The sequence below is a fragment of the Sorghum bicolor genome, chromosome 5, assembly GCF_000003195.3.
Source record: "Sorghum bicolor cultivar BTx623 chromosome 5, Sorghum_bicolor_NCBIv3, whole genome shotgun sequence".
Lineage (NCBI taxonomy): Eukaryota > Viridiplantae > Streptophyta > Magnoliopsida > Poales > Poaceae > Sorghum > Sorghum bicolor.
This window is the reverse complement of record NC_012874.2, coordinates 58112252-58117441: the sequence shown is the minus strand read 5'-3', so window position 1 is coordinate 58117441 and position 5190 is coordinate 58112252. Positions and strand designations below refer to the sequence as shown.

Below are 5190 nucleotides of genomic sequence, written 5' to 3'. Positions count from 1 at the left end.
CGTCTGCCCGCGCTGACGCTGGCCGCGGCGCGCGTCGCCGAGGGGCGTCGGCGTGGCCTCCGTGGTGGTGGGCGTCGGCGGCCTGGGCCGGGGGACGGCCGGATCTAGGCCCCCGGCCCCCCTTTTCTGCTGCTGCTGCCACCCCCACCGTTCTCCTCCATCGGCCGGCCTGCCCGTCCTGTCCCCGGCGTCGGCGGCTTGTGGGACGGCCGGATCTGGGCCTCCGGCCTCTGATCTGGCGCGGCTTCCCCCGTTCCCTCCATTGGCCGGCCTGCCTAGCGTCCGTCTGGGCTCCGGCGTGGTCGGGGTGGGGTGCAGGACGGTTGGGCTCGTTCGGGGCGGCTGCTAAGGCTTCAGCACTCCCTCCATGGCTGCGGTGGTCATCTACTTGGCGGCGGACGGCTACGGCGGCCGGCTCGCCTCGTGCGCTCCCTGCATCGTGGTGATGTGGGCAGTTGTTCGAGCGGTTTGCCTTCGGCGTCATGGCGGCGTGGTCGGCGTTTTGGAGCGGTCTGTGCACGAGTGGGTGGCCCTAGGCGAAAGCCGTGCCTTCTGGCCGACTATGGCGACGCCTTCGGGGCGTCGTTTTCCTCGTTGGAGGCATATGTCGTTGTGTACCCCTCCTCGGCCGACGGCGCTCGTCCCTTCTGGGGTTGATGGTTGCAAGGAGCTAGGGGCGAAAGCTCAGCTTGACGTTGTTCGGGCGGACGACGATGACGCCTCTGTGCGTCGCATCCTTCTTGAAGGCGTTATCTTCGAGTTCTTTTGCTCCTGTCTTCGGCGCTTGATGGTGGTGCGGGTTGTTGGGCCGTGCCTTTTTGTGCTTCATGTTCCTCCTCACCTACCTGTTGTAGCTGTTTTAGTGGTCTCCCCGGTGGATGCCTTGCCACTGTGGTCTTTCCGGTGGATGCTTTGCCGCCGAGGTGTTTGCCACCGAGAACGCGTCTCCGGCGTTTTGGCCGTTGAGTTCGATGAGGTGGGGACGGATGCTTGGCCGTCTGGAGTTGTTTCCGGTGGATACTTTGCCACCGAGGTGTGTTCAGTGGTTTCTTTGCCACCGAGGACGCGTCTCCGGTAGGTTGGCCGTTGAGGGCGCTGAGGTGGGGGCGGATGCTTGGCCGTCTTCGATGTTGGCTGCTCAGTTGTACCACTAGCTACTCAGGTGTTGAGGTGTATCTTCTATTTTAGGCTCGGTCCTTGGGGATGTTAGGTGGAGGGCCCCCCTCTCTCCATGTTTCTTGCTTTGTGCTGTGTGTTGGGGTTTTGTCGGTAATCCTTGGATTACCCGTGAACCCTTTTGTTTCATCTATGTGTAGGTCTATTGACCACTCTCTTCTTCTCAATGAAATACGGGCTATATCCCCCGTTCTCGAAAAAAAAGCTCTTTCAAACCCCTTATGTGTACAACACTTCTCTCAACGAGATATGTCGGCGTTCTAAGTGGTCCTGCTGATCTTAGGACACCCTATTGTTCTTTTCCTTGACAGGAATTCTTGGAAGGCGTTTGTGGATTTTCGGGTGAAGAGTGTCTGTCAAATCAGCCTCTTCGACCTGGTTGGTCTTGTCGTTTAGATCTGCTTATCTCGACCGTGTGTGGCCTCAAGTGATTTAACCCTCTCCCTACCTATAAATCATCTTAATCAAATCATACACGTCCGAGCAAAATAAATGGTCACCATAAACCATATGGTTCCTTTCCCTCATTTTTTTTTCAGAATTTTGAGAATCTTTGTGTTAGTTTTTCTTTGGGCCAACTAACAAGTCAGCATAGATTAGCACGTGGAGAGATTAATTAATTCTAAATTAAGCTGCGATGACATGAACATGTGTGTCTAATATAACTATCTTCCTCTGAACAAAGAACCATGCATGAACCGGTGGACATGTGTATCTTACATGTTTTCTTCATGATGCCTTTTTGGTGGGTGAGGTGGTCGCTCTTGGTGACCCTGACCAGTCGGTGAACTTATCCTGCAGGATGCAGTTTCCTGGGTTCGCCGTGCCGACGGCGAGAATGCACGCTGGGCCATCGCCGCGCTGCGCCTGCCGGAGCCTGTCCACCTCCACCGGCGGCGAAGCCCGCGCGCTGTTGGGTTGGATAAAAGGCCTGCATTGATCGACGTGTTATAGCATCTCCAACCATTATGCATTTGAAGTTATGCATTTTAGGCAAATTGTAAACCCTCAAATGAAAATGGCAAGGCTAAAATCGGATGATCTCTAACCGTTATGCAAAATGCCAAGTCCATCATCTTTTTTTTCCCAGAAATTTTGTTTCGCGGCACTCCTTCCCGCGCAGCCAATCGATCCTGCGCCAAACAGCCCGCCGTCGTCTCCCGTTCACCAATTCCCGCCCCTTGGCTCCAGTACCGATCTCCATCAGGTCCTGTTCCCCATCAGTTTGCGGTCGCCGCCATCAGTTCGTCGTCAAGGCAGGTCGCCGCCATCAGTCAAGTCGTTGCAGCCCGCGAGCAGCAGAACCCTAGATATCGCATTGATGAAGAAGGCGTACCTGGCCGGCGTTGATGAGGAAGGCGTCGTAGATTCGTCCTATCGCGCGCTGCGTCGTCCTATTGTGCGCTGCTTCGTCCAAACGCGCGCGCGAAGCTGGCGAAGGAGGACGCGCGATGCTTCTCCTATCGCGCGAAGTGGTGGCGGCGCGAAGGGAAACCGCGCGAAGGGAAGAAAAAAGCCCGCGAGGTGGAACCGAGAATCCCGTGATCTCTATTTGCATAGCCGGACTCCTTTGACATATATGCCAAGTTTCCCCCTCCAAATGCATAGCTATGTAAAATGCAAAGTCCAAATGCATAACGATTGGAAGGGTTTTTTTTAGAGTTTTATGTATTTTGGTAAATGTCAAGTCCATTTGCATAATGGTTGGAGTTGCTCTTAGGGAGCTACATACTGTAAATTGAGTTACATTTACTTCTGGTATATTTAGTGGCAGAGCTAGAGCAAATTTAAAAGAGTACACTTACCTTATGGATACGGAGACTTTTATTGTAAGAGTAAAAATATGGTGAAAATTTAGACATTACTATTTTTTTTTCAAAATTTTTAGGTGCAAACGCACCCATAATTCACTATATATATCTGCCCCTGGGTATATCTTGGCGTGGCCACTCAAACAGTAGTTTTTTTTACCTGTCATCGCGACCGCCGACGGCGACCAAAGTAGCTGCCGGCGACGACGAAGCTGCGCCGTAGGGACGGTTGGAATCGCCGGAGCAGGGCTGCGCGGCCTCATCGCGACGGGATTGCAGTGGAGAAGCTTGCTGAGACATGACGGGTACGTGGCGTCGTGGACTGCTGGTGAAGTTGCTAATGGATACGGTGTGGAGGGGGTTTCATTCGCTTTTAAAGTTGCTGTGTCAGAGTGTTCTCGTTTGGAAAAAAAAATCATCGAACTTTGATAGGCTGCCTACCAGTCTAGGCCTTATAGGCCTTGTTTAGTTTGGAAATTTTTTAGATTTTGTGTATATCATTTTCGTTTTTATTTGATAATTATTATCTAATTATAGATTAACTAGGCTCAACAGATTTATCTCGTGATTTACAGAGAAACTGTGCAATTAGTTTCGTTTTCATATATTAATGCTTTATGCATATGCTATAAGATTTGATGTGATGGATCAGAACCTTGAAAAGTTTTTTGTTTTTAGGGTGAACTTAGGCCTAGTTCAAAAAAATTTTGCAAAAAATTTCATATTATCCGTCACATCAAATCTTGCCGCGCATGCGTGAAACATTAAATATAGATAAAACATAACTAATTGCACAGTTTGCCTGTAATTTACGAGATGAATCTTTTGAGTTTAGTTAGTCCATAATTAGATAATATTTATCAAATACAAACGAAAGTACTACAGTGTTTATTGTGCAAAATTTTTGAAATTAAACAAGACCTAGTACCACACAAAACCAGAAATCCAAATCAACCATTTATGGCCACAGCTTATCGTCACCTTTTTTTTTTTTGCATTTGCTAGCAATTTGTTGGCCAGCAGCTTCTATCAACTTGTCGTTACTAGATTTTGACCCTTTAGCCATACTCTTCATTGCAACAAGACACCCTTTCTCGCCTTCATACGTGGGACATATGTGGCCCACCCAAAAACCCAAAACTTTACAAGATTTTCTATCACATCGAATCTTGTGGCACATGTATGAAGTATTAAATATCTATACTAGAGTTTAGTTCCCCACATATTATCCTAAACTGAACATACATTGATTATTTGAGGCCCTAAACAGATTCAAATGGAAAAGTTGTCAACTACAAAGTTTCATAACTTTTCAAGATCTACAACTTTTATATTGGTAGTTTCTCCATCTGAGGTCATTTACAAAATTTGAATTTCAAATTTGAGAAACTCAAACGTTGTTTTCGACGACAAGATGATCTCAAATGAAAAAATTATCAACTACAAAGTTTCATAACTTTTCGAGATCTACAACTTTCATTTTGACAGTTTTTTCAAACAAGGTCATTTGAAAAACTCAAAAAGTTCAATTTCAAATTATTTCTACAGGCGGCTTTCTTAAGAAACCGCCTGTAGAAATATGATTTGTACAGGCGGTTTCTTAGGAGAACCGCCTGTAGAAATGCATAATTTCTATAGGCGGTTCAGTTAGAAAAACCGCCTGTGAAAATGCATCTTCATTCGTAGTTCTGACACCGCCCTTTTTATACCATAGGCACGTGATAACTATAACCGCCTGTAGTATAAAAAGAGGACGTCGGCGTTGTACTCTTTTCTACTAGTGAAAACTGGCATAAACCAGTTTTCCCAAGCCATTTTGGACATTCTGCCAAAACCGGCTATGAGCCCGTTTACAATTGTGGCCTAGACAGACGTGTTTTTTCAATGTTTGCTTAATTGCAGCATAAAAAATTTGAGTTTTTTTTGTTTGCGCGACTTTGAGTACCAACAGGATGGTTTGCACGACTGCACTTGCCCTGTTTCAAAATGTTTGTAGTTTTAGATTGTCCTAAATTAAATATTAACTCATTTTGTTAAGCTTCAATTCCTCACTAGGGAGTATATGCACATGTGCACTCTCATCAGTTTAAGAGCCTGGATCCTGCCTCCTGGCCATGGAGATGGCTCCGATCAGCGATCACAGCAAGTTTTTTTAGCACTAAACTGCATGTATTGTACAAAAAATAATGTTTCAGGTGCACAA

General features: G+C 47.3%; 1 pseudogene; it reads right to left on the bottom strand.

Moving 5' to 3' along the window:
* The window catches only part of LOC8064803, an 18874-nt pseudogene extending 15587 nt beyond the window's left edge, over positions 1–3287 (bottom strand).